The sequence below is a fragment of the Mustela erminea genome, chromosome X (assembly GCF_009829155.1).
Source record: "Mustela erminea isolate mMusErm1 chromosome X, mMusErm1.Pri, whole genome shotgun sequence".
Lineage (NCBI taxonomy): Eukaryota > Metazoa > Chordata > Mammalia > Carnivora > Mustelidae > Mustela > Mustela erminea.
The window spans coordinates 110,915,502-110,942,538 of NC_045635.1; the positions used below are offsets into that span (position 1 = coordinate 110,915,502).

The following is a 27,037-nucleotide window of genomic DNA, read 5'->3' on the forward strand; positions in this document are numbered from 1 at the left end:
TTACATTAGTGTCTATTTTCACACAGATCTACAAGAAGTTACTTTTTAGCACACCAAAGCACCATAGGCCATTCATGAAAATGATAGATTTTTGGTTTGTGTTCATAAAAATTAGTTTTTGATAGGCTCTTCTTTATCTTTTGTAGTAGCTTGGTCTCATGGTTCTTCTATTAACCAGATGCCGGGGTAGTCTGATGAGGTCTTTTTGTTGATCAACTGCTTCTGGCTACATTACCTTCTTTGGCTTAAGATCTTGGGGGTTTTAGTCATCTCTCACTCTCTCTCTCTCTCTCATCTTCTATTTCTCCCTTTAAGCATGGAAAGAGAATACTGCAGAAACAGGATCTTTCCTGTTTAAAGGTTTTACTGGAGATATACTGGAAAATAGAATATATGAACTGTATTAGACCTGGAGGAGTATCAGTGTGTTATAGAACACGGAGTTTTCACCATCCCCATTTTCTATCATTCAAAACGCCATTCTGAGTTGGGTCTTTGACCCCAGTACATGGTGCTCCCTCCTTTCCTCCCATACCCAATTTCTTAATTGCCACCTCCAGGTATATTTTATGTCCCTTGAAAGCTCCTGTTCTCATCTTGAATACAAGATGCGGTGCCTTGAATGTCCCTTTCTCCAGTGGACAGCAGGTGTCTCTGAGGCAATCCAGACACAGTAACCCCTTCACCACTATGCCTCTGGGTATTTTATTACTCACACTGCTCCTCAGAGTCTGTGGCTCCTCTCCCACTAAGCTTTTCCAGTTTATAACAAAATTTACCTTCCTTTCCAGTTCTCAATATTCCTGCCTTATGTCTGTATTCTGAAAAGTGTTCTCCTACAATTCACGGAAGGCTTGGCCATTTCAAAAACCAAGGCATGCCCTTTGGCCTTTTCTATGCCCCCCAACTATTCTAGCACCAAATAAGAGTAATGTATGCTCTGTCCTGGAAAAGGAGTGGAATTGGTCACAGACACAATTCTAATATACTCCCCAGACACAGCCTTGTACATGACCCAAGCTGGCCTCATTGCAACCATCTCCATGGAAACCAGAAAAAGTATGAATTTTGAGCAGCCTGAGGTCAAGTCCCTGTGGCATATATATTTTCCATGGTGAATGATGCAGGTGAAAGCAAGTAACAGTGATATAGGCTAAGTCCTAGATGGACCTGCTTTTCCCCAGCCAACCATCAAAGGTCACCCTGAGGTTTCTCAATTTGCCATACTACTACCAACTGACAGTATTATCACAAACTTCCTTGCTATCCAACTAGCTAACTCTCAAAGAGGAACAAGTTTTGAGAATTGATGGTCTTTTTTTTTTATTTGCATCACCCAAGCAAGAAATGCTGACTCATGGGTCCTATAATAATCCTATCATAATTAACACTGTTGAGGTGACATCATCAAGATGATAACATAGGTTGTTTATGATTTCAGTCTCCCTTACAAGAAGACTGACTAGCAGCTATCCAAAGAAAAGACTCCACTGTGAGAATCCCAAACCCCAAGGGTGAGGCTAAAGTACCTCCCTGGGCCACAGAGACTGAGAAAGACCACATAAGACCACATTGGAAATACAGGAAAAGAAGTTTCACTTTGACCACGTTACCCTTCCCACCAGCCAACACAGTAGTACACTGACAGTGCCTCCATTTGCCTACCGTTTCTCCAGCAGGAAAAGAGAGCCCAAGATGGACATCCAGCTCCCTGAGTTTGCATGACACTTCCAAGGAGGCCCAGTCAAGTCTTTCCTCATGGGGGTCACTGGGGGAATCTGTAGGGCTCAACCACTAGAGATCAGATAAACTGAGAAAGGGGGCAGGGCATAGAGCAAGCAGCACTCAGCTCATACAACTCAATAGCAAAGAAATAATTAGATTTTAAAACTAGGCAAAGGAGTACATGGTTCAAGATAGCAGAGGAGTAGGAGACCTTAATTTTTTCTGGTCCCAGGAATTCAGCTGGATAGCTATCAAATCATTCTGAACACCTGTAAACTCAGAGATCTAAGAAAAGAATAGCTGCAACTCTATGAATGGAAAAGTGATGACTTTCTGCAAGGTAGGAGGTGCAGAGAAGTGAATCCAAGGTGATATATGGGACGATAGACCGTGGGGGTGGGGAGGGAGCTTCTATCAGCTGGCTAATGGCAAGTGATAGAGCAGTGAAGCACAAAATCAGAACTTTAAGAAGTCTGCACCTGTGAGGTGTGTCACACAGGTTGCTAAGTGAAATACAGGTGGAACATTTGCTGGAACAGTGTGGTCTCAGGATCCTCAGGGTCACAGAAAGACTGGGACTGTCTGAATGCAGCAGATCTCCCAAGCATCAGAGCAGGGTAGCCAGCTCCAAAGATGGAGCCTAGGAGTGGCCTCTCAGCTCAGGGTTGCCATAAACCTTGAACCACAGCACAGTTGTGTGACTGCTCTCTGAGCAAGGGCCCAGAAAGGGGCAAAACTGGAGAGACTCCCCTTTCCTCCCCTGGGAGGAGTGGCACAGGAGCACTCCACAGGAATCTGCTGGGATTGGAGACTACAAACGGGGTCATGTGCCTGAGATAGAAATGCTTGGTCACAGGCCAAGTGAGCACAGAGTGCAGCCAGAGACCAGGGAGACAGAAGTGATTGACTACTTTTCTCTGAGGGCTTACAGAGGAGTAGGGCTCTGAGCTTTTGGCTCTGGGGCAGAGATTGAGAGGCTGGCATTTTTATTCTCACCCTCTAAAGCTATACGGAAAGCCTTCAGGGAACAAAAGTCACATAAAGCAAAAAAGAGCAGATTACTTAGCCTGGCCCCCTGGCAAGGGTGGGGCAATTCTGCCTGGGGCATAGACAGTTGAGAATCAGTGCAAAAGGTCCCTCCCCCAGAAGATCAGCAAGAACATCCAGCCAGTACCAAGTTTTCCAATCAATGAGAACTGCAGAACTCCAGCCCTAGGGGAATACAACACATAGAATTCATGGTTTCTTTCCCATGAATCTTTAGTCTTCGAACTCCAATTTTTTAATTTTCATTTTTTTCAAATTTAATTTTTTATCTTTCCTTTTTCAACCAATTTCTTATTTTATCAGGTCCTTTTTCACATTCTTTATTAACTTTCATTTTTACATTACATTCTATCGTTTCATTGTATTTAATCTTACTTTTGTATATATATGTTTTTCTTTCTTTTTTTAATATTAATTTATTTATTTTCAGCATAACAGTATTCATTATTTTTTCACCACACCCAGTGCTCCATGCAATCCGTGCCCTCTATAATACACACCACCTGGTACCCCAACCTCTCACCCCCCCGCCACTTCAAACCTCTTTACAATTTTGGGATCTAGTTTCTTCTAACAGATCAAAATACACCCAGAATTCAGTGTATGGCTCTGTTCTAGTCACCTGTCCTATCATATTCTCTTTTCTATTGTTTTCTTCCATTATTTTTAAAATTTTATTGAAGTATTTTTTTATCTTTACAATTACATTCTATCCTTTCACTGTATTTAAATTTATTTTTCTATATGTAAATTTATTTTTCTTTACAAATTTGAGATATAGTTTCTTCTAATAAACTGACCAAAATACACTCAGGAGATAGTGCATTACTCAGTCTGTTCACCTGTCTGTTTACATCCCTTCCTTTTTGTTGCTTTCTCTTTTGTTTTCTTTTTGTTTTTTTCTTGTCTTTTAATTTCCGTTTTTGTAGTTACACTCTATTCTTTCACTGTATTTAATTTTATTTTTGTACAAAACAGTCTTTCCTTTCTTTACAATTTTGGAACCTAGTTTTCCTTAAAAAAAAAAAACCAGACCAAAATACACACAGAACCTGGTATTCTGCTTATCTGTCCAATTATATTCTCTTTACTTTTTCTTTTTTATTTCCCCTGGTTTTAGGTCTCTTCTGATTTGTTTAGTGTGTATTTTGTTGTTGCCATTTTAGTATTTTGTTCTCTAGTTCATCTGTTCTTCTCTGGACAGAATGACAAGATGGAAAAACTCACCTCAAAAAAGAGAACAAAAGGTAGTACTGACTGCCAAGGACGTAATCAGTATGGACATAGTAAGAAGTCAGAACTAGAGTTCAGAATAAGGATTATAAAGATACTAGCTGGGCATTAAAAAAGCATAGAGGACACTAGAGAATCCCTTTCTGAAGAAATAAAAGAACTAAAATCTAACCAAGTTGAAATCAAAAAGGCTATTAGTGAGATGCAATCAAAAATGGAGACTCTATCTGCTAGGATAAATGAGGCAGAAGAGAGAATTAGTGATATAGAAGACAAAATGATGGAGAATAGAGAAGTTGAGAAAAAGAGATAAACAACTACTGGATCACATGGGGAGTATTCCAGAGGTCAGTGATACCATAAATCAGAACAATAAGGGAATAATTGGCATAGCAGAAGAAGAGGAAGGAGAGAGAGAGGTAGAAGGTAGATCAGAGCAAATTATAGCAGAGAACTTCCTTAATCTGGGGAAGGAGATGCATCAAAATCCAGGAGGCACAGACAACCTCCCTCAAAATAAATAAAAATAGGTCAATACCCCAAAATATGATAGTGAATATTACAAAACTCAGAGACAAAGAGAAAATCTTAAAAGCAGTTCAAGGCAGGAGGTCTGTAACTTACAAGGGTAAAAACATTATATGGCAGAAGACCCATCCACAGAGACATGGCAGGCCAGAAAGGACTGGCATGATATATTCAGGGTGCTAAATGAGAAAAATATTCTGTCAAGAATACATTATCCAGCGAAGATGTCATTCAAAATAGAAGGAGTGATAAAAAGCTTCCAGGACAAATGGAAACTAAAAGAATTTGTGATCACCAAACCAGCCCTACAAGAAATATAAATGGGATCTTCTAAGCAATAAGAGAGCCCAAAAGTAACATAGACCAGAAAGGGACAGAGACAATATACAGTAACAGTCACTTTACAGGTAATACAATGGCATTAATTCATATCTTCCACTAGTTGCTCTGAATGTAGACACGTTAAATGCCCCACTCAGAAGACACAGGGTATCAGATTGGATAAAAAGGCAAGACCTATTGATATGCTGTCAGCAAGAAGCTCATTTTAGACCCCAAGACACCTCCAGATTTAAAGTGAGGGGGTAGAAAATCATTTATCATGCTAATGGACACCAAAAGAAAGCTGGGTGGCAATCCTTATTTCAGACAAATTAGATTTTAAACCAAAGACTGTAATAAGAGATGAGGAAGAACACTATATCATAATTAAAGTGTCCATCCAACAAAATGTAACAATTGTAAATATTTATGCCCCTCACATGGAGGCAGCCAGTTATATAAACCAATTAATAGCAAAACCAAAGAAACACATTGATAATAATACAATAATAGTAGGGGAATTTAACACACCCCCCTCATTGCAATGGACAGATCACCTAAGCAGAAGATGAACAAGGAAACAAGGGCTTTGAAAGACACACTGGACCAGATGGACTTCAGAGATATTCAGAACAGTCCATCCTACAGCAACAGAATACAGAGTCTTCTCTAGTGCACATGGAACATTCTCCAGAATAGATCACATACTGGATCACAAATCAGGTCTCAACCAGTACCAAAAGATTGGGATCATTCCCTGCAGATTTTCAGACCACAGTGGTTTGAAATTAGAACTCAATCACAAGAGGAAGTTTGGAAAGAACTCAAATACATGGAGTCTAAAGAGCATCCTACTAACGAATAAATGGATCAACCAGGAAATTAAAGAAGAATTTTCAAAATTCAGTAAACAAATGAAAATGAAAACATAACTGTTCAAAACCTTTGGGATACAGCAAAGGCAGTCTTAAGCAGGATGCATATAGCACTACAAGCCTTTCTCAAGAAAGAAGAAAGGTATCAAATACACAACTTAACCTTACACCTAAAAGGAGCTGGAGAAAGAACAGCAAATAAAGCCTAAGCCCAGCAGGAGAAGAGAAATAATAAAGATTAGAGCAGACATCAAAGAAATAGAAACCAAAAGAACAGTAAAATAGATCAACAAAACTTGGAGCTGGTTCTTTGAAGGAATTAATAAGTTTGATAAATCCTTGGCCAGACTTATCAAAAAGAAAAAAAGACCCAAATAAATAAAATCATGAATGAAATAGGAGAGATCACAACCAAGACAGAAGAAATATATACAATTATAAGACAGTATTATCAGTAACGATATGCCAAGAAATTAGGCACTCTTAAAGAAATGGATGCATTCCTAGAGAGTTATAAACTAACAAAACTGAAACATAAGAAATAGAAAACCTGAACTGACCATAAACAGCAAATAAATTGACCATAAACAGCAAAGAAATTGAAGCAGTAATCAAAAATCTCCCAACAAACAGGAGTACAGGGCCAGATGGCTTCCCAGGGAAATTCTAGCAAACACTTACAGAAGAATTAATACTGATTTTTCTGAAGCTGATTCAAAAAATAGAAATGGAAGGAAAACTTCCAAACTCATTCTTTGAGGCCAACATTACCTTGTTCCCAAAAACAAAGACCTCAACAAAAAGGAGAATTACAGACTAATATCCCTGATGAACATGGATGCAAAAATTCTCACTAAAATACTAACCAGTAGGGTCCAACAGCACATTAAAAGGATTGTTCACCACGACTAAGTGGGATTTATTCCTGGGCTGCAAATTTGGTTCAACATTATCCATGTGATACACTACATAAATAAAAGAAAAGACAAGAGCTGTATAATCATCTCAATAGATGTACTAAAAGGATTTGACAAACTATAGCATTCTTTCTTGATTGAAACTCTTCACAGTGTAGGAACAGAGGGAACATACTTCAATATCATAAATGCCATGTATGAAAAGCCCACAAAGAATATAATTTTCAATGGGGAAAACTGAGAGCTTCCCCACTAAGGTCAGGAACACAGCAGGTATCACCACTGCTATTCAGCATAGTACTAGAAGTCCTAACCTCAACAATAAGACACAAACAGAAATAAAAGGCATCTGAATCAACAAAGAAGAACTCAAACTCACATTCCTTGCAGATGACATGATACTCTATGTGGAAAACTAAAAATACTCCACCCCAGAATTGCTTGAACTCATACAGAAATTTAGCAAAGCGGCAGGATTAAAATCAATACACAAAAGTCAGTTGCATTTCTATACAATAACAATGAGACAGAAGAAAGGAAAATTAAGGAGTTGATCCTATTTACAATTGCACCCAAAACCATAAGATATCTAGGAATAAACCCAACCAAAGAGGCAAAGGACCTGTACCCTGAAAACTATAGAACAGTTATGAAAGAATTTGAGAAAGACACAAAGAAATGGAAAAATGTCTCATGCTCATGGATTAGAAGAAAAAATACTGTTAAAATGTATATGCTACCCAAAGCAATCTACACATTCAATGCAATCCCTATCAAAATACCATCAACTTTTTTCCCCAGAGCTGGAACAAACAATCTTGAAATTTCTTTGGAACAAGAGAAGATTCCAAATAGCCAAAGGAATGTTGAAAAACAAAACCAAAACTGGTGGCATCACAATTCCGGACTTCAAACTCTATTGCAAAGCTGTAATCATAAGACAGTATGACACTGGGGGAAAAAACAGATACATAGATCAATTAAATCAAATAGAGAATCCAGAAATGGACCCTCAACTCTATGGTCAACTAATCTTCAACAAAGCAGGAAAGAATATCCAATGGAGAAAAGGCAGTCTTTTCAAAATAAAGTGTTGGGTAAATTGGACAGTCACGTGCAGAAGAATGAAATGGACCATTTCCTTACAACATACAGAAAAATAGTCTCAAAATGGATGAAAGACCTAAATGTGAGACAAGAATCCATTAAAATCCGAGAGGAGAATACAGGCAGCAACCTCTTTGACCTTGGCAGCAGCAAATTCTTGCTAGACATGTCCCCAAAGGCAAGGGAAACAAAGGTAAAAATGAACTTTGGGGACTTCATCAGAATAAAAAGCTTTTGCACAGCAAAGGAACAGTCGACAAAACCAAAAGACAACTGACAGAATGGGAGAAGATATTTGCAAATGACATATCAGATAAAGGATGTGTGTCCAAAATCTACAAGGAACTTATCAAACTCAACACCCAAAGAACAAATAGTCCAATCAAGCAATGGGCAGAAGACAGGAAGAGACATTTCTACAAAGAAAACATCCAAATAGCCAACAGACAAAAGAAAAAATGCTCAACATCACTCAGCATCAGGGAAATACAGATCAAAACCACACTGAAACGCCACCTCACACCAGTCAGAATGGCTAAAATTAACAAGTCACGAAATGACAGATGTTGGTGAGGATGCAGAGAAAGGGGAACCCTCCTACACTGTTAGCTGGAATGAAAGCTGGTGCAGCCACTCTGGAAACCAGTACGGAGGTTTAGAGCTATCTTATCATCCAGCAATTGAACTACTAGGGATTTACCCTAAAGATACAAAGGTAGTGATCCAAAGGGGCACCTGCACCCCAATGTTTATAGCAGCAGTGTTCACAATAGCCAAACTATGGAAAGAGCCTAGATGTCCTTCAATAGACGAATGGATAAAGAAGATGTGAGAGATAGATAGATAGATACACACACAAACACACACAGGAATATTATTCAGCCATAAAAAAGATAGAAATCTTGCCATTTTCAATGACAGGGATGGAACTAGAGGGTATTATGCTAAGCAAAATAAGTCTATCAGAGAAAGACAAATATCATATGATCTTACTGATACGAGGAATTTGAGAAACAAGACAGAGGATCATAGGGAAAATAAAACAAGATGGGGCCAGGGAGGGAGACAAACCATAAGAGACTTTTAATCTCAGGAAACAAACTGAGGTTGCTGGAGGGGAGGTGGGTAGGAGGCAGGTGGGTGGGGTGGCTGGGTGATGGGCACTGGGGAGCGTACGTGCTATGGGGAGTGCTGTGAATTGTGTAAGACTGATGAATCACAGACCTGTACCCCTGAAACAAATAATACATTATATGTTAATATATGTTAATAAAAATATTATAACATTATATGTTAATATATGTTAATAAAAATATATTCAATACATACACTTTTCAGCCTTCCCTGCCTCTCTGATGCTATCACAGGAGCTGTTAAAAACTTGTATTTTTTCCTTGTTTCTCCCTACACTACAGAATTCTTCTTTCTGTGGTTCCACCAGAGACAAGCACAGCAGAAAGCATCTTCCTTTTATACAGGGCTTTTTGTTTTCTGGAGTTTAGTTCACTGGATTACTTTGTGTCTTCAGCCCACTGTCATGTTTTTTTAATACTCTGACTGTGAGGATATCTATGTGGCTCAGTTGGTTAAGTGTCTAAGTCCATTTCAGTTCAGGTCATGTTCTCAGACTCAGGAGATCAAGCACCATGTCAGGCTCTATACTCAACATTGAGTCTTCTTGGGATTCCCTTCCTTCCCCTCTGCCCCTCCACCCACTTGTGCTTGCTCTCTCTCTCAAATAAATAAAATCGTTGAAAAAAAAACCACTATGATTGTGTAATTTAGTCAGTTTGTTTTGGTTTTTAGTAAGAGTGACAGTTTCATGAAACTTTCTACATCTGACCTGGTGGCAGAAATTGGATTCAGGATGCACTTGGAAGATAAAACTAACAGGGTTTGTTCTAAGTTCTACTACTGTACACTTCATCAGTCTAAGCTCTCCATCCCTACATATAAACTGTGGGACTTATCAGCAGATGATTATCACTTTAGTCACCCATCTTCATGGTCATGCCTTAACCCTTGTCAACATTCATTAATGACCTAGAACACTGCTCTTTCACCACATTAGACCCCTGCAGTCCCCTGCCCACCTAACATTTTCCCTGTTTGCCATCCCTTCCTCTGTTACTGGAGCCTACAGGTGTTCACCTGCAACAGGTGTACACTGTTCACCTGCAGTATACTTGCCAATACATCCACAATTGCTTTTCTGCTCCAACAGGCTAAAGGATGCCTCCCTTGCAAAATCAAACCCCAGTGTTACTCTCATACCCACATTTCTCTTCTCCTGTGTCTGAGTTTCTGGACACTGCTGGAGAAAAAGGCTGATTCTGATTCAGGACCTCCAAACTCAACTGGGCCTCACTGGTCCTCTCTTTTTGACTTGTTTCAGGTCAGTTTCTATTCCACTCTAACATTGTAGTAATCAACACTCCAAATGTTTGTGACTTCTCTCAAGCCTCCCAGCCCAATTTATACTTCCTATGTTCTCACTCAGTAACTGTGAATATCATGCCATTAATACAATTAAAGCAATTAAATATTAACCCTTTCAACTCTCTTCCACCTGCCACCTGCTTAACTATAAACTTAGGCACCTGAGACACCTGGCTCTGCATGGCTGTATCTTCTTTCTTTCACATTGAGAGATCTACTTGTTTTCTTAGTCACACCACTTCCTTTCTCTTCTGGAATTTCTATCCATTAATTACTTGCTTTATTTCCTATAATTTCAACCCTTTGCTCTGTACTGGCTTCTTCAATAAGAACTCTACACTTATAAAGTTACTCAATTCCCATTTGCTTCAATTCTACAACTTAAACACCTATACTTCCACAATAATAGCTCTGGAAAAGTTCAGAAATGTCTTCCATTTTGCCATTGTGATTGAGCATGCCTTGGTCTAACTTTATTTGACTTCTCACAACCTTAGATGGTGTTAAATATTACTTTCTAGAAGTTTCCTCTTCCCTGGGTTCCATTACACCACAATTTCATGGTTATACTCTTATTTCCTTATATACTGCTTTTCCTTCTCTCTTTACTGGAGTCTCTTTCTCTCTCCATTATGAAAATGTTGGTATTTCTCATGGAGCTACCCTTCCCAGGACTTCTTATTTCCTTAGACTATACCAGTTATTCTTTACACTTCAAAAATCACTTACATAACATTTAAAAAATTTTTAACCAGATTCCATACCTGAATATTATAATCAATAGACTTATTTTCCTTCCTTCTTTCCTTTCTCCCTCTCTTCCTTCCTTTCTTTTTCCTTATTTTATTCTTTTCACCATTCCTTCCTGCCACTCTCATTCTCCTTAGTTCTTTTTTCTATCATTTCTCCTTCTCTTCCACCTACAGTGGTAAATAAATATTCATTAAAGTTTATGTATTTCAGATATTGCACTTTGCACAGTAGTAGTGTAGTAAATATTATAAATATGTGTACATTGCTTTAGAGAACACTGTAAAAAAGTTTAGAGAACACTGTAAAAAGTTTCACTGAATGTGAAACCCCATTTTGTACTCTAGTCAAATCTTGGCTCATCCTACTCATGGGCATAAATGTGAACCCCAAATCAAGATGGCAATGCTAGTGCATGGGCTTCTATCCCCCTGGTGTGTCTTTGAGATTGGGGAAATATGGAGGTATGTGAACTATGGGGCCAATACTGCATAATTTACTAGGATACAAATAATGTAAGTATGTAGCTGAAGGCTTAACCATAACTCTAAGTTTCCCATAACAGACTCTGCAATTGAGGTTTTTTCCCACTCACTGAAAAGGAGAAACAAAAGTAGCATGAATACTTCATACCTATTAGGGTGGTTACTATCAAAAATAATAATAATAATAACAAATGATGGCAAAAGTGTGGAGAAACTGGGACCCTTATGCCCCATCGGTGGGAATGTAAAATGGTGTAGCTGCTATGGAAAACTGGATGGTGTTTCTTGGAAAAATTAAAAACAGAATTACCATATAATCTGGCAATCCCACTTCTGGATGACCAAAAGAACTGAAAGAAAGGTCTTGAAGAAATGTGCGCCTGCATGCTCATAAAAGCATTATTTATAATAGCCAAGAGGTGAAAACAACTTAAATATTCAGCAGCAAATAGATGCATAAATAAAATGCAGCATATACAAACAATGGAATATTATGCAGCTTTTAAAAGGAAGACGATCATTTCACATGCTACAGCATGGATGAGCCTTGAAAACATTATGCTGTTAAATAATCCAGTAGCAAACAGACAAATATTGTTTGATTCCACTCATATGCGGTATCTAGTTAAATTCATAGAAATAGAAAGAATGAGAATGATTACCAGATCCTGGGGGAAAGAGGGAATAGAGAGCTGTTATTTAATGGGTATGGAGCTTCGGTTTTACAAGATGAAAAGAGTTCTGGAAATCTGTTGCATAGCAATGGGAATACACTTATACTGAACTATATCCTTTAAAATGGCAAAGATAGTAAATTGCAAGTTATGTGTTTTTGCCACAATTTAAAACTTTTTGAAATACTTTGACATTTTGAAGATTTTATTTACAATAGTTTACTGTTGAGGCTCATATTCTTCCAGTTTAAGACACCAATTTCAAATTAATTATTTTCAGAATAATACAAAGAATATATTTACAAATAGTATCACTATTACTCATGAGTTTTTAACCTCAGTATCAATTATTGTATTCTTACTATCACAATTAAATGTACATACAGGGGAAAGTAGTATGAAGAGTTGTCAGATATGAAGGGATCTTTAAAACAGCAATGAGATTTACTCAGCAAAAACCTGAGTGACAAACATCCAAGGACTAGAAAATTACTGAGACTAGTTTCCTACCCAATGCATTGAACCCCTTCCTTCAAACCTAGATGCAATCTTGGAAAAAATGGGGGAAAACCCAAAGTGATGAAAATTGCATTTCTACCCCTCCTGTCAAAGTAGAAATAAGTTGAATTACTTATTTTAAAAAGCAGTTCTATTTCTGGTAGGGTTGGATTGAGATTCACAGGAACATGGAAAGTTGCCATATGGCACAGTCATACCTTAGAAGAATGCTCATGGGAATCAACATCACTATTCATATCAGTTTCAGTCCTTTTGCCAGTGGGTCTTAAAAGTGGCAAGACATAGATACTGTCCAATAAATACTCCAGTTTATGGTCTCTGATTATTCAGATCAAATATAAATGTGTGAGAAATGAGTGAGCTCTACAAAAGGTGGTTATAAGAAGTTGGGGACTACATGTAAAGAAATTGAGGAGCTGGAAGTGAAATGTGATAGGTTTTGTAACTTGTCTAACTTGCAGTGAACCTAGGACAGGCCCTAGAATTTGCAACAAGGTCAGGTGCAGTGGATGTGACAAAAGAACCAGCTTGAATCTCTTAATGGTTCACACTGCTTAGCAGTGCTTGTAGATAGAAACTACAGAAAGATCCTCAGTCCAACTCAAGATCATCCTGTAGACCATGTAGTCCCTTCTGATATAGACCAGTGTTTGATGTCAAAGTGGTGTTGGCTGATAGATGCAAAATGCAAGGATGAAACTCCTGATGGCTTTCAAGGAGGACATTTTTTGTGGACAAGTGGTTAGAAATGTATATACTCTTAAGTACTATGTTTAATTGTTTAATTCACATACCTTCTCTGGGCATTGTTTGATGGCCTGAGGTCATGGATATTTAGGTACAGATTTGTAGGACTTAGAAGTCCTTCAAATTCTTCAAGCTAGGAAAATTTCATGTGATTCAACCTAATGCAAACTCTGGTCCATAAAGTAATACCCATCACATAGAGGGTCACACACCAACACTGTTTCTCTTTCTCTGGTCCCTGAATGTATAATTGGGATGCACATTCCTAGATTCTGCAAGATTTCTCCCATTGCTTCTCTGACCTGTGGATTAAGGGCCATTTTAATAGGAAAAGCCAAGTCAAAGTCCCCAAAACTTCCCCTTCCAGAAATCTAAATAAAAAGAAACATTACATTGTTAAAGGTACTACAAAAACTAGTGTCACCATCAAAGATTTAAAAGATGGACTAGACAGATCCACTTACATTTTTCTCAGTTCTTCAGTTTGGCCTTTGCAAAATCAGGTGGTTCATGCCTGGTGACAGTAGACTAATACAAACTTAAAAAATAGGAGCATTGATTGCAGTTGTTATGTTGGATGTACTTTTCTTTTTTAATGTACTTTCTTTACAAGAGCAGATCAACATCATTGCAGGCACTTAGTACAAAGCTGTTGATTTGGCTGAATACTTTCTTTGTGACACACATCAGTAGGGAGGATTGAAAGCAATTTACTTCTGCATGTCAAAAATAGCAGAGTACATACATCCTCTTGCCTGAGTGCTATGTTAACTCTCTGGCTCTTTGACATAATATTGTCCACAGGGACCTTGAATATCTTGAAATTCTTCAGAAAATCATTCTGGTCCACTTCATTTTAATTGGACGTATTGAGCTGGAAATGACAGATACCCTAGATGCCTGGTTAAGACACTTACATACTAAGAGATGGGAAATAAGTTCTATAAGATTTTTGGACCTACCATATTGTTGAAACTTTAGGGGTTCACCTGTATGCCAAAAAGTGATAAATAAATCACACGAGGTCTCAATGCCTGCCATATTGGTGAAGTTTTAACAAAGGCAGGGTGTGTCTTGGAAGACACTAGTATCTTTCTAAAGAACAAGTTGTGGCACCTTGTAACTCTTACCACTGAGAGAGGAGCTGTATTTATTTGTCCCCAATAGGACAGTCCTAAAATAGACACCTAGAATTCTAGAGAAATAACAAGCCCTCTGTGGCAGAGAAATACTCTCTGTTTGCAAAACATCTGCTATGTTACTATGTCCAGTCAACACTGGGAATCTGACCACAGGATACCAAGAGACTTTACAAAGAGAGATGCCCATAATAACATCAAGGTGTTAACAAGTCCATCATGTCATAAGTTTCGGTAGTTATAACAGCTATCCACTTAACCCCCTGTACACTGAAGCAATGTATTTGGGATCAGGTTCAAGCAGGTCTGGAAGGTATAAATCAACTACATGAGTAGGTGGTCAAGATGCCCATGTCACCTAACTTTGTTGCCTGATTTGTTCCACCTAACTTTGTTGCCTGATTTACAGATAGGTCAGCATAGTATGTTAGCACTAGCCAGAAATGGATAGCTGCTGTCATATTACAACTTCATTCAAGTGGCCAAAACTGGAAGATTGAGTATAAGGAAGAGGTATATGGATGGATCTATGGAAATGGACACAAAACATACAGATATTTGTCTCAAGTTAATACCCACCAAATAATATACACCACAGAGAACTCTCTTAACCACTATGTGGACAAGAAACTCATTCAGTGGATCTAAGCCTATGTCCCTCTTCAGCTTCCCCAGTATCTGTACAATGTGCCCATGGAAGAAAGGAATATGCCAACTACACATGAACCTAACAACTGCTAAATATGCCAAACTTTCAGTAGTAGAAATGGACAGTATTATTCTCCAGTATGGCCCCATTACTCAGGTAGATCAGCCATACAGCTATTTGAAGATCAGTTACATCAGATCCCTTTCAATTTGGGGAAAGCAGCAATTCATCTCTATCTGAATAGATATGTAAGGCAGATATGCATTTGCCTTCTCTATCTGTAGAACTTCCAGCATCCGCACCTTGCAAAGGCTGAGAAAATTCCTGATCCACTGACATTGAACTATACATGATAATACCCAGTATCAAAGGGACCACTTTGCAGCAAAGGAGATACAAGATGGCCTCATGGACATGAGAATCCCTAGAGTCACCATGTACCTCATCACCCAGAATCAGGAAGTCTAAGACCATGGTAGATAGACCCGTCAAAGGATAAGTTAAGGCACCAGCTCAGTCACAACATCTTGAGATGTAGTATAATCACTATATCATAGCCTATATATTATTTTCTTGAATAGCTTAAAAACTTGGGTCCAGGAACTGAAGGGCAGTAGTAGGAGCAGCTCCTCTGACTATCACTCCAGTGACCCACTTGTGGAATTTTTGTTTCCCCATGCCTGCAAACCGAAGCTATGCCGGGTTTGAGATACTGGTTCCAAGATTGGGAGGCACTTCCACTTGATAACACAGTAAGTTTCAACGATCCAGAAGCTGCAACTCCCATCTTGCAACTTTGGGATCCTAATGCCAGTGGAACAACAGGAAAGGAAGACATTTTTGTACTTACTGAAGTAATTACTCTAATTTCCATTAAGAGTTAAGGCTGGGGGCGCCTGGGTTGCTCAGTGGGTTAAGCCTCTGCCTTCAGCTCAGGTCATGATCTCAGGGTCCTGGGATCGAACCCCGCATCAGGCTCTCTGCTCAGCGGGGAGTCTGCATCTCCCTCTCTCTCTGCCTGCCTCTCTGCTTAATAAATGAATAAAACCTTAAAAAAAAAACCAGTTAAGGCTGTACTATGCACAGAGATAGGGAGAATTCTGTTTGAAACTCAGCATCTCTTCATGCCTCTATCCCAATGATAACTGTAAATATCAAATTGTAGCAACCAGAACGCCAAAAGAGAAAAGAAACTAAATGCTTAAACCCCTCTGGGATGAAGGTCTGGGTCACCCCATCAAGCAAGCAATCCAAATTAGCCAAGGTGCTAGTTTATTGTGAGGAAAGTATAAACATAGTGGTTGTAGAGGGAGATGATTAATATAAATTATGTTTCTGAGACCAGATATAATAGCAGGCATACTAACAGTCATTAGGAGAATAACCCTCCTTTTCAGGAGAATATAACTGGCCACTAATGTGAAAGACTGCTTCTTCATCCAGAGAAGAAATGAGAATACATTGTTCTCACAAAAAAGGAGGCTCCGAATTATAGTATGAAGGGGTAGATCATAGCATCTTGAATTTATGCCCTGTTCAGTTTACACAAGAGGAGTCCTTGGCCTCCCAGGTCTTTGGCCACTTGCTCAAAGGGGTTCCCTAGCAGTCACCACTGTCACCTGGTCCACTAACAACATCAGCTCTCATGGAATCCCCTGGGCTGAGATCCAAGCTCCAGCTGATCCTTCTTTATAACTGTTTCAATGAAAATGACAATTACACAGCCATAAAAAAAGATGAGCCCATGCCATTTGCAACAACATGGATGGACCTAGAGGGTATTCTGCTGTGTGCAATAAGTCAGACTCAGAAAGACAAATACCTTATTTCACTCATAGGTAGAATCTGAAAAAAAAAATGAATACACAAGCAAGCAAAAAGCAGAATCAGACCTATAAATAGAACAAATTGATGCCTGTCAGAAGGAAGTGGGAGGGGGATAGACAGCATGGGTGAAGGGGAGTGGGAGATACAGGCTTTCAGTTATGGAATGAATAAGTCACAGGGATAAAAGGTAGAGCATAAGGAATATAGTCAATGATATTGTAATAGCGTTCTATGGTGACAGAAGGGTGCTACACTTGCGGTAATAGCATAACATATAATCTTGTCAAATCCCCATGTACACCTGAAACTAGTATAACACTTAAAAAATTTTACTAGTGCCCTCTCTAATACCCACCACCTGGTTCCGTATTAGAGCGGGCACGGATTGCATGGAGCACTGAGTGTGGTGCAAAAAATAATGAATAGGGGCGCCTGGGTGGCTCAGTGGGTTAAAGCCTCTGCCTTCAGCTCAGGTCATGATCCCAGGGTCCTGGGATCGAGCCCTGCATCGGGCTGTCCACTCCGCGGAGAGCCTGCTTCCTCCTCTCTCTCTCTCTGCGTACTTCTGATCTCTGTCTGTCAAATAAATAAATAAAAACTTTAAAAAAAAATAATGAATACTGTTATGCTGAAAATAAATAAAAAATAAATTGAAAAAATTTTTAAAAAAGAAAAAGACATCAAAAAATGTTATTAGTGTAAAATTTAAAAATTAAAAAGGAAAACATAAATGACAACAGCTTCATCAGAGTTCTGATCCTATCACACTCATGGAAACTCTGGCTTCCCCACTCTGGCCTCAGATGTAGTGCCATAACATGGGCTGTGGGTTCCAACTTTCAGATGATTACTGGAAGGAGTGAGGTGACACAACTCAGAAGTTCAAAGGAGTTAATCAGCTGCACCAAGGTGGTCTCATAGTGCTTACCCAGACACATCCAGTGAGAACAAGCAACCAGCTGTGTTTGCTCAAGAAGCTGTAGAAATCTCTGTAATGTGCTGCTTTGTATTCGCTTTCTCTCATCCCTTGCCTCATTTCCTTTCTCCACGCATTCTAGCTGCTCTGTAATTGCAGTCTTCAAGGTACCCTTAGCACAACAGCTTTACTTCAGTCTCTGTTTTGTAGTGAACTCAGGCTAGGCCACACCTCTTGTATCTCTTGGTCATAGGTACCCACCATAATCCCAGTTCTACATGTCACAAACCTGAAGGTTCTTCCTGGACATTTCCCTCTTGTTCAACCTCCACATCTCCTCCCCATCACCAACCCGGCAAAGTCTGAACACTGAAACGTGAGGAACCATGACCTCCACGCCGCAGTTCCTGCCATCTCTACAACTCCACTTGTGGTTTTCCTTCTTGTGAGGTTCCCCTCAAGAACTGCAATCTCCTTGCAGGATGCTGTATGCCTCCTTCTACACATCTTCTTATGAGCCTCCTAAGTTCACCATTCTCTGTTTACAGCACCTTATTCCCAATGTCCACCTGATAAGAAACTTCTCATCACTCAAGATGAAGTGCATGGGTTGTAGTTTCTGTGAAGCTCTACCTAACACTGCAGCCAGAAAAACAGAAGAAAAACAACACAGCTAACATTTATATAGTCATTACTCCATAGCAGGTACTGGCCTGGGTGCTTTGCATGTGAGGCACTCACTTGGTTCTAACAACAATCCCATAAACTAAGTACCCATTATTATCTCCTCTTTCACAGGTAAGGAAACTTAGACACAGAGAACTTGGGTCGCATAGGCAGTCCAGTATTTAAATGAGCATGCTCTCAATAATCATGTTCTCCTGCCTTGCCATTACACAAGTCTGCCTGGCCAGGCATACTCTATATCCTGTGTTCTTCTATCACATCACTGACAATGCATGACTACCTTCTTTGTTCATTGGAGTGCCTCCCAAATAGACTGTTAGTTGCTAGAGTTTAAGGCGTGGAAATCTTTACTGTGTGCCTAGCACAGAGCACAGGACCTAGTACAAAGTAGGTCCCCAATAAATATTTACTGAATTTATTAATTAATCTGGCCTGATTCTTGAGAACAACAAATCTTAGACCTAAGTTTGCCATTTTACAAAACACTTTCCCCATGAATCACCTCATTTGGTACTTCCAGTATTTCTGTAACATATTTCTTCTTAAAATGGTTACACATTTAGTAAATGGAATAGACAAGACTTGAACTCAAATGTTTTTATACAAAACCCAGTGCTTTACCTCAGTGTATATATTGGCTCACCTGGTAATTTCTGGGTGACATACATGGAAATATAGGAGGAAAATGGAATTTTCTCATTCTTTCAGAGGCTAGGTTAAAAAACACCTACATCTGTGAAACTTCTTAGGAAGATGACCAGACTTGGGCAGAATGTTATAGACCAAAGTTATATTTTATCAGAGTAGATCCATTCTAACAGAAAATAAGATTAAACAAGCCACCTAATTTAAAGAAAAGTTGCAGTCTATACTGGCCAAAATATCAGATCTTCAGTATGTTAAAGACAGTAGTATCAAGCTTGCAAAAAAAAAAATTTTGATGCTAAGGATCCTTCACCTCCCTTAGTAACCCTAAATCATAATCTTTTGAAACAGCCCGTGGTAATCCTCTTAGTAAGATTCGCTAACATTTAAATCTATTAAATATATGTCCTTCAGTCAAATCTTTGGAGCTCACTGAAAGTGCTATTAATGTGTTTTGCTACTCAGACATTTTACTAGAATGGGCCAGGTAAAATCATTATCACACCTTGAATATAATTACAATGAAAGTGTAAAGAAACGACGGTATAAACACTGACTAAGTTTCTAATATATATTAAGCATTGTACCTGGCATAGATAGAAACACAATAAGCTCCATGAGTGTGAGGATGTTGTTTTGTTTTGTTTTGTTTTGTTTTAGATTTTGTTTATTTGACAGAGATCACAAGTAGGCAGAGAGGCAGGCAGAGAGAGAGAGGGAGGAAGCAGGCTCCCTGCCGAGCAGAGAGCCCAATGCGGGTCTCGATCCCAGGACCCTGGGATCATGACCTGAGCCGAAGGCAGAGGCTTAACCCACTGAGCCACCCAGGCGCCCCTGAGGATGCTGTTTTAACTCATTATTGTATATACATAATTTAACAGAATGCTTGGCAAGTAGTAGGTAAAAAAAAATTGACATAATATATGAATAAAACATGACAAATGCATGACTCCTGCCCTCGAAAATATTGCAATACACAATATTTGGACCTCATGAGAATTTCTCTTGAGCCCGCGGATAAACTTCATGTTCCACAATAACACATGAGCATCTCTGGGGTCAGAGAAATAACACAGGAGAACTAATTAGGTATGATGTGATTCGGAGAGCATTGTGACACGTGGCTCTGCAGGGAGGGACAAGGCTGTGGAAAATAAAAATGACCTAGACATGCTTAGGGGTCTTTATAATGTTCACTGTAGGAGGTTCCATTTCTCTAGTTCATCCCTTTGGAGAGAAGAATGAGATTGTGGACTGTGGAAACTGTTTCTAGAGTTCAGATCGCACCTACTGTAGCTTGACTCATTCTGTGAACTCTGTGATCCGGTCTCACCCAGAGCAATGACATAGTAGGTGCTTCCTATGTGTTGCGGAATGAATATCATTCGGTCAAACAAAACAGCCGCTGTCAGCCCCAGAAAACAAAGGCGAGACTTCCAGCCAAGCTCTCTATTGGCCTCTTGTGGTCATAATCACACATGACGCCCAACTCCAGAAATAGGACTGGGGACAAGCAATTCACTTTAAAAGGTGGTTAAAGGAGAAAAGAAGCTTGGTGGCGAGTGGTAGGTGGAGAGCCAGCATTCTCTCACCTTGGCGGCTCTGTCCTGGGACTCTGTGGGTACACTGGCCCATAGGCAGGAGCGTCAGGAGCCTAGCCTCTGCTTACAAAGGCACATCTCTGGGCTGGAGCTGGGCTGAGCAAGTGACTCCTTCTGAGGAGTTTAGGCCAGGGCCCAGGTAAATCCCTGCCGGATCTTTCCAGTAGCAATGGGAGGCAACTGGGGGTAGAGGTGAGGAATCGAGCTGCCGTACCACAGCAGTGTGCAAACAAAAGGACTCTGAGCTCTGAAAGGACTCTGAAAATGGCAAGACTGCGAGAACATGGGGTTCGGGTCTTGAAACAGAAGGCATAGGTTGCATGGGGACTTGTTCCACCAATCCTAGAAAGTCAGTTATGGTCTGCCTACTCATATGCCTCCAAAAGGCGGCTTGCCACATTTTGTTTATCCATTTACCAGCCACGGAAAAGGAATGAAGTATTGATATCTGCGGCTACATGGATGGACTTTGAAAACAGGACGTTATGTCTAAGAAGTCAGACACAAAATGCCACACATGCTATGATTTCATTTATATGAAAAGTTAAGAACAGGCAAATCCCTAGAGACAGAAAGCAGATGGGTGGTTGTCAGGAGCTGGAGGTAGGGATGGGGATTGGGAATATGCTTTTAATGGGCATGGTGTTTCTTTGGGGGTTGATGAAAAGTTCCAGAGTTAGACAGTGGTGACTGCTGCAAAGTTCTGTGAAATACTTAAAAACACTGAATCATGTACTCTAAAGGAATGAACTTTATAGTATACGAATTATATCTTAATTTTTTAAAATATTTTATTTATTTATTTGACAGAGGGAGATCACAAGTAGACGGAGAGGCAGGCAGAGAGAGAGAGAGAGAGGGAAGCAGGCTCCCTGCTGAGCAGAGAGCCTGATGCGGGACTCGATCCCAGGACCCTGAGATCATGGCCTGAGCTGAAGGGAGAGGCTTAACCAACACTGAGTCACCCAGGCGCCCCTATATCTTAATTTTTAAAAAGACAAATTAGAAAATGCAGGACAGACCCAAGATGGAAATTTTGGGCAACCCTGAATTTGGTGCACAATTCTGTGTGGCAGGTCAGCTTTGGGGAATCCTGGGGCCCAGGAATGGCCATTATCAAGTAGTACTGTGCACTTGGGTGGCACAGGATCTTCTGGGTCAGCATTTTCTATAGGATCTCTGAATCTATATTTCCAGGGTCCGATCTTTATATCAGAAGGGAGGCTTTTCTACCTGTGGTTGAAGGGATAAGATTCTAGTTTCTCTTGTTTCTGTTCCCAGAAAATACTGACTCCAGTAATACACTCTCAGAGCTGTCACAACCCAGAGGACAGCAGCACCACCATCAAAGCCAAGGCTGTGTAGATAACCAGAATCAAAAAGTATCAAACAAGTGTTAGACACAGTTGAAAAAGCAAGGAACCTAGATAAAATTTTATAGAACCAAACTTGTACTTTATTGGAGCGAATCCATTCTAACAGATAAAAAGAATAAGCAAACCATTGAATTAAAAGAAAAATTACAAACCATAATCAAAAATTAGGAGCTACAATTGCAGAATGCCAAATAAAATAAATAATTCTGAGACCTTACTGCAAGGATCCAATAGGACAAATTGGAATGGCTAACGTATACTGAGTACTTACTGCGTGCCAGGTGTTGTCAAAAGTGTTTTAGAAACAAGGAATCCTTTCATTCCCAGAATAGCCCCATGAGGTAGGTACCATTACAATTCTCATTGTGTACATGAGGAAAGGTAGGCACAGAGAGGCTAAATGATGAGCTCAGTCTCACATCTACTATAAAATGTGGCCCTTGTCCTTAGTCCCGCCCACAGTGCTCCTAGATGGTGGGTTATGCTGGAGTCCAGACAGAACCTGGCTCGCCATCCGCCACCACCTGGGGGAGGGAGGCTGCAGGTTTGGGGAACACAGGGACAGCAAAGGCAGCTACATTGGCAGCACCTGTCCTAGTGGATCGGAGCGGTGGGGCTAACCCTACACTGTGATCAGGGCAGGGAGAGGACTGCAAAAGGAGAATGTCCCAGGTGCGAGCAGGGAGTACTTTCCAACCTTTACTCCCTGGGAGCGATTGAGGGGGCAGATCTGGGGTCACTCTTTGGTCCTGGGCCCTCATTTCCCCCCTTGGGCAAGGACAAACTGGACCCATGGAAAGGTTGCCCTCATCCCTGGAAGAGGCCAGGCGTCCTGCCAGGTCTCTGTCGGCACCTAGCGGTCACGGGGGCATAGGACAACCCACGCAGGCGGAGCCTGAGCCTGTGTGATGCTGGCCAGTTGGGAGCATGCGAGGGCAGAGCAGGGTCCTACACTTGGGGGTGCAGAGGAAGGGCGGGAGGCTCTGTGCAAGTCCCCCCCTCCTTGAGTCATTTGTGAAAGCAACGCTGGGGCCTTTCCCCGTAGCTGTCCTCGGGTCCGCCGTGGCTTTTGGGACGCGTACCAGGTCAGAACCAGAGGTGGAGGGTCAGGAAGTGGTGTCCCGGAGAAGCTGGCTCTGGGCTGAGGGCCCGCGCACTGTGTCCTCACCCTGGTGGGCAGACAGGCTGCAGCCGGGGCCCCAGCACTGCTCTCTCTGCTCACAGAGAGTGGCGCTGGGTGAGGGGCTTGAGGAGCCTGGTAGAATGGACAAGATACGTTCACAGTTGCTCCTAGGACCCATGTAATCAAGTAGGTCAGCATGAACCATAATTAATGAGCAAAAGCAAAGATTAGAACTTCAAAAGCCATATGAAACATCTGGTTCCACATCAGCTCAGTGGAAAGAAGGGACACTGCTATAAACCAAGGGAATGGGATGTTCAGGTGAGAAAGCAGAAAGATTCCAAAGTGAGCAGGGAACAAGGACTGCTCAGAATGAATGAAACTAAATCCCACAAAGGAGTCTGAGGGCTGTTTCCATATGGTGTGAACGACCCAGTGTGTTGAGAGCCGCTGAAGGTAACCTCACTGAAGATGAGATTCAGAGGGGCACCTGGGCGGCTCAGTTCCTTAAGCCAGGGGTTCTTGGTTTCCACTCAGGTCTGGATCTCAGGTCCTCAGACAGAGTCCTGTGCAAGGATCCCCACTGCATGCCCCACGCTCAGTGAGGAGTCGGCTTGAGATTCTCTCTCTTTCTCTCTCTCTCTCCCTCTGCCCCTCTGCCTCTCAAATAAATAAATATTTTTCAAAAATTTAAAAAAAATAAAAATGAGATTCAGAAATATATTTCTTATGATTCAATTTGGTTAATGCTTTCAAAGCATTTCTCTTAGAGGTGATTATTTAAAATGTCATAAAGTTTCTCACAGAGAACAAAATTACTAAACAAACTGTGAAAATTATAAGGCAATCTCTTCCTCCAGAGAACACACTTCCAAGAAAAATAAGCCATGACCTTTCTTACTCAGGAAAATGCATTATTTTATTAAAACCCAGCCACCATTCCTAGCTTCAATCAGGGCAGCTGCAGCTATGGACTTCGTAGTTGTCAACCAGGGACTGCAGAAATGCTTATAAAACTTAAAAAATACAAATGCCCTGCCCACTTGCACCCATCATCCCTGGAAGGGTCGGAGGAAGGAAAGGACAAAGGCAGTTACACATTAAAACATTAAAAAAAAATAAAAATAAACCCTAAAAAAATAAAAATAAAAACAAAAACAAAACCCATCCCGGGTCATTTAACACATACCCACAAATACAACTCTCCACTGGAGAAATGCTGAACTGTAATGCGTAGATAAAAGTTAAGTGGAAGTTTAGTAAATGGTAATTCTGTCTTGCAAAAAAAAAAATATATATATATATATATATGAACATAAAGACAAGTAACATTTATTTACAATTTAAAATTGTTTATTTTAAAATGTAATTACAAAATTACATATGCTATAAAAGATGCATGAAGAAAAAGTCATTTCTCCATTTCTTCAAAGCAAACATAATGCTATATAAAGAGAAATAGATGGTTACTTGTTTTTACAAAACTTGTAATTTTTACAAAACTTGTTCTGTTGTTTTTACAAAAAACAACTTGTTTTTACAAAATGCAATCGTTTAGTCTGTGAATCGTTTTTCTTAGTATAGGATTGACATTCATCCAAGTCAACTGGTTCTATCTATTACATATACATACTTGTTTTAAACAGTTACATAATAATTGATAGCAGATTGAAACCTATTTTATTCAACTACTCCTTTCCCTTCTATGTGAAACTTCAGTTTGGTTTCAGGTTTTTGACAGCACAAATAAAGCTGAAATAAACATTTTGTACATATATTATTGTGCATTAGTGTTTTTATTCCCAAAAGATTGCTTCCCCAAAGTGAGTATGACTCATGAAAGAACACGTGTATTTTTACTGTTGCCATACATTACCATAACAATTTCATAAAAAACTTTCAGTAATTTACCCCCCGCCCCCATATGCACCCCAACAGCATGCACACGGCTCCTTCCCTCTCCATTTTCACCAGCAGGGGATGTTTTGTTTCCTTCAGTTATTGTTCCATTTTGCAATTCCCTCATGGATAATGAAGCACCTTTTCATGTGTTTTCTTTTTAAAATGTATTTATTTGAGAGAGAGAGAGTGAGCACCTGACTGGGAGGAGGGGAAAGGGGAGAAAAAAAGAGAAAATCTCCCATGGACTCCTAGCTGAGCATGGAACCCAATCTCAGGACCCCAAATTCATGACCTGAGCCAAAATCAAGAGTTGGTTACTTAACCAACTGAATCATCCAGACATCCCCTCTTTTCGTGTGTTTACACACATCTGTCTTTTCTCTTCTGAAAATATCCTGTTGATTATCCATTTTTCCATTGGTTCCGTTGCTTTACTCTGAACAAGATACACTAGTCTTTGTGTAACATGTATGCCATATATTTCAGTTTACTGTTTATCTTTTGGTTTTGTCTTTAGTGATTTTGGATATATAAAGTTTGTTAATTTTAGTGGATTTGAATGTCTCAATGCTTTTATAACTAGTGGCCTCTGGGTCACCTGTCTTACGAAGCTTTTTTCCTATATGATTATGAAATAGCATCCCTAGTTTTCTTATAATATTGTATTGTTTTATTTAAGGCATCAATCCATCTGTATGTTATTTTTCTAAAGGCGTAGGGAAAAAGGCTGGCTTAGATTTATTCCATAAATATTCAATTATTCCGGCATCATTTATAAAGAAACCACCCTTTGCTAGCAGACACAAAACACCTTTTGTCATATATTAATTCATATACACTGGGATCCATATATGAAATTTCTTTTTGTTTCCACTAATCTACTTGGCTATATTTGTTGTTGTTGTTGTTGTTGTTGTTGTTGTTGCATTTAATGAGTCAGCAAGAGCTGGAGCAGCATATAAAGGGCCATATTCACCTTCAGGAAGGGGCTTATTCCCTGGAAGGACAGGACTCACTATCGTCCCTTTGACTTCAGATCAGATGACTTCACCATTCTAAATATTGTTTAAATCTTGATTGAGAATGTGATTCAAATTTGATTCTATGAAATAATGCATAATACCAAACACACAGTATTTATACTTAGAGTGAGCAATACAAAGTGAGTGGTCAAGCAATTTTATCACCTGGTTAGGCTGGTGATCTCCAGAACATGATTTAAATTCACTGGTCTTGATACATAAGAATAACTTTTTTTTTTTAAGATTTTATTTATTTATTTGACAGACAGAGATCACAAAGTAGGCAGAGAGGCAGGCAGAGAGAGAGGAGGAAGCAGGCTCTCTGCTGAGCAGAGAGCCCGATGCGGAGCTCGATCCCAGGACCCTGCGATCCTGACCTGAGCCGAAGGCAGAGGCTTTAACCCACTGAGCCACCCAGGTGCCCCAAGAATAACTTTTTAAATTGTGGCAAAATAGGGGCGCCTGGGTGGCTCAGTGGGTTAAAGCCTCTGCCTTCGGCTCAGGTCAGGATCGCAGGGTCCTGGGATCGAGCCAGAGCTCTCTGTTCAGCGGGAACCTGCTTTCCCCCCTCTCTCTGCCTGCCTCTCTGCCTACTTGTGATCTCTCTCTCTGTCAAATAAATAAATGAAATCTTTTTAAAAAAAACTGTGGCAAAATACACATAACGTTTACCAACTTAATCACTTTAATTGTACAGTTCAGTAGGAAGTATATTTTCATTGATGTGCCACCAATCTCCGGAACTTTTTCATATCCATTAATCAGCAACTTCTCAATTGTCCC

The 27,037-nt window shown here is 40.0% G+C and overlaps 1 pseudogene; it reads left to right on the plus strand.

The window, feature by feature from the left end:
• The window catches only part of LOC116582362, a 64,231-nt pseudogene extending 42,035 nt beyond the window's left edge, over positions 1-22,196 (plus strand).
• Positions 22,197-27,037: the final 4,841 nt, after the last annotated feature.